Source organism: Lytechinus pictus, chromosome 12 (assembly GCF_037042905.1).
Source record: "Lytechinus pictus isolate F3 Inbred chromosome 12, Lp3.0, whole genome shotgun sequence".
NCBI lineage: Eukaryota > Metazoa > Echinodermata > Echinoidea > Temnopleuroida > Toxopneustidae > Lytechinus > Lytechinus pictus.
Genome location: NC_087256.1, coordinates 15,586,346 through 15,595,336, shown reverse-complemented (window position 1 = coordinate 15,595,336; position 8,991 = coordinate 15,586,346).

Below are 8,991 nucleotides of genomic sequence, written 5' to 3'. Positions count from 1 at the left end.
TATGGTGCAGCAGCGTCGCTAATGCGAAAGATCAATCACCCTGACTAAACTCTGTATCATAAAAAAATAAACTAATTACTCCTGATTAGGCGACGCCATCTTTCCTTTTTTAATATATCGCCGGGACGTACATGATGTGAGTTGAGTATGTACTCATATTGATCATTTGGAAGTGTGTATGATGAAAGACATCTGCTATATACATACATCTTTACCAAGTGTGCCATCTTTGCCAACCTGTTAGTGTCATTGATGTTAATAGGTTAGTTTGTCATCGCTTCTTCTTCCTTGGGGTTATGAAGTCGGATAGAAGCACGTGCTAGCTGAGTTGTGCTGCATGTTGATAACATCATTTGTAACGATGGCGCATGTATTTTGCAAATCAAAAGTGGTCAAGTATACTAATTCATTGTGACAAAGTATAATAATTTATCGTGACATGACGAATGGCATGATTAGTATACCATTTTATGTATATATATATAAAAACTGATCAGCCTTCAGATGGGTGAAGGGGAGGGGCGGACTTAGCAGCTAAAGAAGAATCATGGAGCTATTGGAAGAATATAACACACCAACTTGTATGATATCATGCTACATAAATCTTGTCAATTGTCAAATTAAGAGGTTGGTGTATTAAAACCATTCATTATTACTTTGCCACGTACCCATTGCTCAATATTTTTTGGTATGTTTTGTATCTATACGTTCGACAACCCTAAAATACATGAATTAGTATTCGCTAGCATTGCTTTGTAGGTATGTTTTCTTTCTATAGGTATATTAATGTATTGGATTTAACAAGATATGTTATATCAAACGGATAATGTCCATACTTATATATTTTCTTTGAACAACCCAAAATTGACATTTTCCCTATATATTCACTGATAATTTTTGATTTTTTTTATTCTTTTTATTAAATTAATACAACTATTATAATAACATGCTATATAAGCCAAATTCGATCTATATTCAAAGCGGAACATTAAATGCAATTCGTTAACCATATTAAGCAAAAGTAATGGTTAAGAATTGACATGTGTCGAATTTTATTTAGAAAATTAATAACTTTTGAAACATCACTTTTGGACATAAAACGTATACAACAAGTATTGTCACGTACTTTCCCAACGACCCTCCCTCAGCAAAGTTATGAGATATGAATACATGTATATCTTCGATTCTTATTCCAAACATGCCAAAGGAGGAAACTCAAATATTGAGAGACCAAAAATAGACACGGTGAAGCAGAGCTATGCAATTATCGATGTTCAACAATGAGTTTGCAATTCATTATGATCAAGATTTCAGTTTAATCAATATCTATTGATGAAAAATATTAATACAAAGACAGACAAGGTATATATGCATTGGCGTCCGATAAAATCCGCAATTACTTTTAAACCATGATCGTGGTGACGATAGTTTTTTTTTTGCTTGATGGGTTATAGAATAGTTATTAGTTTTATTTTTTTTCTCATCGATATGTTCCCCGAAGAATTTCAAAGGTATTTTACGCATCAACACCTCTTGACCGGCACACTTTCCCCAATCTGTTAAAAATAGTCTGGTTATCGGGAGGACCAGCCTGGTTGGATGAAAAATTATTGTGGTCTAAGGTTTCAAGATTCAAGATTCAAGATTTATCAAAAACATGTGATCGCAGCTTAAAAGCTGAATTGACAGATGTTTTACAATTTAAAAACAATGAAATTAACAAATAAGAAATATAACAAAACAATCAAGAAATTTACAGAAAATACAATACAAATTCAAAATATTATGGTATTCTCAAGATAATAGTGGTAATGTAGAAAAAGGTTTACTGGAGCCGGAATGATACACCCAATATTCCATGAAACCGGGAATGGCGTCTGACGATTAATTATTGGAGGTTAGGTTGCTAGTCTGGGTAAAACAGGAGTTATTATCATCATTACTCATGGCAAGTGAAACATGTATTGCACAATACTTACAGGTAACTTTATAGCATATTACCTTTATAGGCCTATGAATACTCTCATGTGGCACTTGAATTTCTATTTTCTTCAGGTTTCTCAGGCAGCGATCTTATGAGACCTCGTTTCTCGAAAGTTACCTCCATATACATACTGCTTGCTCATTGTTCCATTGAAAAACTCCTTTTCCCTTGACCTCACCTGACCAGCTAGTATATTGATTTAAAAGACGTTAAAAATGTTTCATCGTCATGCAGTTCATGATACAGTTTTGTTACTGGGGTTCCAAGTTCCAAAGATAATTAATTTTATATCCGGAAGCATGGCACATAATTCTTAAGCAGGTAATAACTGTTAATGTAGGTCATTTCCGTCAATTTGGTGTCTTTCAAGACCTTGAATTTTTTTCAAGCCTCTCCTGATCATAAAGTGGATGCATGACATTTTATCAATCTATCCATCCTCTTTCATTATAGATCGTGGAGAAGACATTGAAGAAAGACCACCTTATTGATGTGATAATCTTAACCAAATATATAAACTTATATTGAGACTATCCCCACGACCAATATAATAGTACGTATTGTTTTGGATAGGTTTAGCATTGATGTTTATAATGTCCTTGAAAGTGGGAAATGGATATATCACGTCTTACCTGTCCGCAGATGTGGGCCATATTAGTCACGAAAATGAACTATGAATGCATGGGATAACAATTAAGTGATGTCTGAAGTACCCCATATAGTCTTTCCTTCTTATCTGTTTTAATCATCACAATGATTAATAAGTCAGCTCAAAACAACATACGATGAATACACCGAGAGGAACTAGGCCTATATCAATTACTCGTGTGTACTTCGTAGATTTATACTGAGTGACGTAGAGATGATAATGATTCGTAATTCTGGCACATTTTTAATATATTCGTATCATCTAGATAATGAAAAGTGTTTTTTTACTTTTTCGATAAGGATATAGGGTTCATATGTGTAAATAAAGCAAAAATGTTAGATCCTTATCGACGTCTAAATCTTGTAACTGGTTTTAGAAGGTGTATGACACTTATGATAATGTAAAAAGGAAATAATTATAAAAGAGTAACATATTGTACGAGGGTGCCAAGACATATTAATATTTATATTAATTAATACAATTACAACTAACAATTTTAAGTAAACTGGAGTTGAATCTTCAGCAATAGCAATTTGTAACGAAATTCTGATTAACTACAGCGAAATTCCCACGAAAAAGATTGAAGTCTATTTCTTGACTAATGAAGACTATGCGAGGCGATGTAAATCCCGTGTTATTCATAAATTTGGTTGACATTTTTATAAAATGACCATAACTAATAATACACTCTTAGAATATTGGGCAACATACTGTCCACGAAACGATTGGTTAAACAAATTTCAAACTCTGGGTAGTTTTCAACCAAGACTGTGTAGTTTTCACCCGAAGCACACATTATTGGTTTTAAACCACCCATAATTAGATAAAGTATTAACCATTTGGTATGCGGACAGTATGTTGCCCAACATTTTTAAGAATAGAACTTTCTGTAATACTATATGATGTTCGAAAATGTACAACTTTTAATTAGGGTCCCAGTTTGCGGGCGAGTACAGTTAAAAGTCTTATAAATCTTCGCACTACAATACTCGTCAGATAGTGCATATTGACAGTGGTCATTACGCACATCTTTCAACACACTTGTTATTGACACAATCGAATTTAAAGTGGAATCGGACATCTTTTCTCTCACTATCTCTTCGCCCAAAATAGATTTTCCACAGATTACCTCGGACGTGCGAGCAATGCTAATTAAAGAAAATATGCCTATCGCAAGGAACCAGTATTTCAGCAGGGTCACTTTTCGTTACTTTTATTCCCTTTCTTATTTAAGTACTAACCTTGCAGACGACATTGCCGCACGCAAAGTACGATAGATCGATACGATTCATGTCTTGGGGAAAATTCCACGATACCAAGTATCGATCTTTTTTCCAGGTGTAGCATCTAGGCGGTTTAATATTATGTTGCGACTGCTTCGCCTATATTGCTGCTCGGACAGAAAACGCCCATATTCTTATTCAGCGTCGAGAGTTATTGATTCTAACCTGTTAAAAGCAGCGTATGTGCAAGTTGAGTATCAAAGGATGTGTTGTTTAGAATTCATAGGCCTAATTTCATATCATAAGCGCGGATGCTACGATGAGTAAACCGCCAAATCAAGTCTGATCGTTCAGCTCTAACCTATTTTGGTACTATGGTTATACTGAAATAATTACTTCCTATGTGCAAGAAACTACATATAAAATTAGAATAATATTTCATTCAAGGACGGTACAATATATGATACACTTGTCATGAACATTTTACCAGTATGCCCTTGTATAAAGTCAGTATGCCCTTGTATAAAGAGACACATGGATTTGTACCCGCCAACATAACAGTCTATCTTCAATCTTAAATCCAACCAATTGTATAACATAAAACTAGACAAAAAAGAACTCTTAAATACAACGATCAAATAAAGACTCCTATCGACACACCCTGTATCTCAAAACCATCCCAGTGAGGATCTTAGTGAGGATGCTAGAAATTCCAAAGACACAGGAGAATCAAAACTTAAATTAGAAAGTCTGGATATTAAACACCCTTGTCACTCTCAAAAGTACATTATCAAAATTAGCCGTGTTTTCCCCTAAACCCAACTTACGCGACAACCAGATGCTGGTAATTGTATGTCATGGACAGATACATTCTCTACCCCTCTCTCTCTTGTTTCTACCAACAGAGCTGACTTTCAAAGATTTCGGCGGCAAATCAATCCGCTCTACCGTTATTACAATCCTATTGATGCCATAAATCATGCCTTGAATAATATATATGGGATGCATCTGAAATAGCCCGCGGTTCGTTATTTGTTTTCTGCTAGCATGCTAAGGCATGCAAGATACACTGGAATGTGGGTGTTTTTTTTAGGAATAAAAAACCCCACTATATCTCTGGCTCCTTTTAAAAAAATTATTCATTATTAAACAGCTCATCAGTCATTATCTGTATAATATTTCGAGAACCGTGATTCCATCTGATTTCCATGATATCCCGGAATATCCGGATGTTGTTACAGATTCTATATTATAATGCCAAATCTATGGCAGGTTTTTTTTTAAGATAATGTAGAACTTCGGTAGCTCGGATTTTTTAAGAAAAAGAACAGTGTATGTGAAACGCATACCCTTGATACTTTACAGAATATCCCTGCTGAAATGGACAAAGTGTCACACAGCGTTAGCACAGTGTGCTCAAGGTATGGACTATGTCAAAATAATATTCACACTCACTCTAAAAGAAATATTGGGTAAAAGTGCTCCATGAGGGTAATTATGTGTCCAACCAACATTGGGCATTCCTTTTGGGCAATTTTATTTATCCAGTGTGATGAAAATTTTGCTCATTCTAAAGTAATTACTGCTTTTTTATAACTTTACTGGACAATATGCTTCCCACATTGGGTAAAATATTGCCGCAAATTGGTTGGACACATAATTACCGCGGTGGTGGTAGAAATTGTACCCAATATATTTTTTACAGTGTGTTAAAATGCTCAAATTCAACAGTTTGAAGATATTTTCACACTGTGGACACCTCGACAGTGTGACTGTTCACGCCGTGTTCACATATTCGACTATGTGAGAATGTGATATAGACTGTTGAAATGCTCAAATTCAACCGTGTAAGGGGGATTTCATATTGTGTTCCACACTGTGAACGCACTGTGGCACACACTGTGGAACACTGTGATCTTTCCAGTAGGAATTTGCCCATACGTTTCATTTCAACATGACTAAGAACAATTGAAATATCATCCTATGAAGTAGACATTGTATTACCATTATAATATAATAATAATGGTCTTTATTTATACATCAACAAATATCCGTTGCAGCCAAAGGCTAAATAACAAATACTATATAGTACAAGGTAAAAAAGACATATAAATTGAAAAAAAAACGCAAATATACAAACAAGGTATAAATTATATATGGATAAAAAATGCACATGAAACAGCCAGTCGATACACAGTAAAGAGTGAACTCCATTCGACCTTGCAAAGCCAACAAGAAACATAAATGAGTGGCGATATGGAATAAGGTCGATCAAAAATCACTAAGTATTTAACATGTGTGGAACGGAAACATTCAGAACACCAGGGGAAAGAAATGCGCAAAATTTGACATAATCATTGTCATTACATTATCATGATTTTTATTTTCCGCCATCTTTTATACTGCTTAGTGTCACTTACCTCTGATAACATTTTCCGGTCTGCATGGATAATCCGACAGCTGAAAAATAGAAAGGTGCAAGTATTAGGTATCACGCTTTAGGTTTGACTTGTTTTCAGCTATTTAAAGACCTGCCCTGTGCAATAAGAGACGGATTCTCGAATCACGTATCGGATTACTATCGGAAGGGCAAAAAAGGTCATGAAAACATGAAACTTGATCAACTTATTTCAATATCTTTCTCGGTTTATTACTATCATTATGTGATTTCTATTTTTTAACCCCGCCAGTAACAGGGACTTAGTTTTATAATTGTGAGGGGAGCAATAAAAAGCTCTCCTAGAACTTTTAAGGAGAGCGGTAGAGGAGCACTGCAAAAAGCTCTTCTTCAACATACAAGGGGAGCTTTTTGTCCAATTAACAAAACAGATGGAGGAAATATATGTACTAAGTTACAATCAACAACCAAAGGAAGGAAACAATCGAATATGCAATATTTATAATTGTTTTACAATGTATTGTAATTAGATTGTAAAACCTGTTTGAGTTAGGTTTTGACTTTGGCTTAAAGTTAAGTCACTGACAATTTTTTTTTTTTTCGGGGGCTCCATTTTTTTATTTTTTGGTCAAATTTTTGGGCTAATTTTGCATTTCGGGGGCTCTTTTTAAATGCTACTTTTTTGTATTTTCAGGAATACCTGTTCACTTATTAATGAATTATTACTTTTTGTTAAATATTGTATGATTTTTAAAGTTATTTTTTCATGCTTAGAATCTTGGATGTGGGTGTGTGTGGGTGTGTGGCACTGTGCGTGTGTGTGTGACTGTGACTTGGATATAAATGAATTCAATATCTAATTTCTACTCCGTCTATTCCAGTACAATACCCTGTACTCGGCCATGTACATGTAATAAAGGCCCACATACCCTAACTTTTCCTGAAGTTCTTTGAAAACGCAGATCTCCACGAAAATTGCATTTCTCTATGGGGGAGTCTAAATTTGGTGAGAATGTATTCATTAAGAACTTAAATATACATGACAATGAAGAAATCATCAAACTTTATTGGCAGTTTTGAATAATATACCTGAAATGTAAACTCTGTCTGAAACAGAAAATCACCATCATTGAGGCCTTTACTGAGCGAATTGTCCCCCAGAGCTCTGGCAGAGAGACAGAGCTCCGACTGGCTACATGCGCCAATGCGTTCGTGCGTGAGCCTGCCGCCGGCCTTGTAAAATAAATGGAGCTTTGTTTGATGATTTATTTTCTGATATTTACCTCATCCCCTAGAAAAAGAAAATAAATGATTTTTTAGTTATAATTAATAAATAAGGTAACTTATTTTGGATGTTAATAGGCCGTTTTGAAAAGCAAAGTCGAATGACAACTCACCAATGCTAGGTTACTAGACTCTGAATTGTGATATATGTAGGGGAAAACATGTGCATTAGAAATTGCACTTGGTGCGTGGTAGTCATAATGGACCCTATACATGCAACTGTTTCCCGACCGTTGCGTTTATTTTTTTTTTCCATACCTGGTACCATGTGTATGGAAATACGTGGTACAGAAAAAAAGACGCAACTTCGGAATTTGAAACTGCGCTCCTCGCTATTTTCAAGGCTTATTCATGAAATTTGAGTGTGGATATTGGATGATTTTTAAATGGTAAGCGGAGCTCGAACATGGCCGTTGAGTTGTTATCACTCGGCAATGATTTTGGGTGATTTCGAGGGGGACTTTAGGCATTTCTGCGCAGCTCAGCGATCGCGAGGCGCGCTATTAATCGCGCTACCTAAAATGGATTAAGGCGCGCATGTAGCGCGCGATCGCTCTCGCGCGCCTTAAAATCGAGTCCCTGCAGTAATTCTTAGCCTGCCCACCATTCCTTCCCCATTTTCCTATCATTTCTTCCATTCATATTGCTTGAGTTTCCATCGTTTTCGTTAATGGTATTTGTGTCTGGTGTTATCTCCTTGCATTCACTTCAAATTTGTGGCGGATCCATGATTTATTATAAGTGTGGAGGGGGGGGGGGGGAGTAAACAGGGTCATGTTTTGTTTCTTTTAAAAAAAAATCTCACTTTTTTTTCTTCGGGGGTGTCGGTGTGTGTGTGGGGGAGGGGGGGGGGTAGCAATTTGAATTAGCCGCTGCATCGTCCCATACTTTATTTGTAACTCAATACGTTTTGACACAAAGTTTTCACCCATTCGATTTTGAAAGTCTGCAATTTCTCTTTTTACCGATATTTGACATTGTTTTGCAAAGGACCATAAGCATTGATATCTTTAAACTTTCTCTAAGAGCTGTTTCTTAAGAATGAAAAAAAGAGGATGCCTTTCTTTAAATGTTTTAAGCCAAAAAAAAAACTTCACCCAGAAAAAAAAAATTTAATACGTGGTTGTCGTTTCTATAATGCTTTTACGATTATATAAATAAACTGATAGAGCGAAGGATTTTGCCTTTAACTTCACTCAGATAAGGTGGCATATAAATAGCGTTCTTTTGAAAACCATCTTTCACTTCAGAACGCACAGCATGAATATTGTATGTGTCTGGATGTGGTCATTACTTATTCAGGAGCAACGGAATCCGATGATGTGTAATCTTCATACAAATCCATTTATCACTACAGCCTTGACATTCATGACTTTATCTCATTTTATTTTCTTGCATCATTAAACACGGATTCAATATGAGCAGTGAACCAAATGATGCAAACACCTCACTC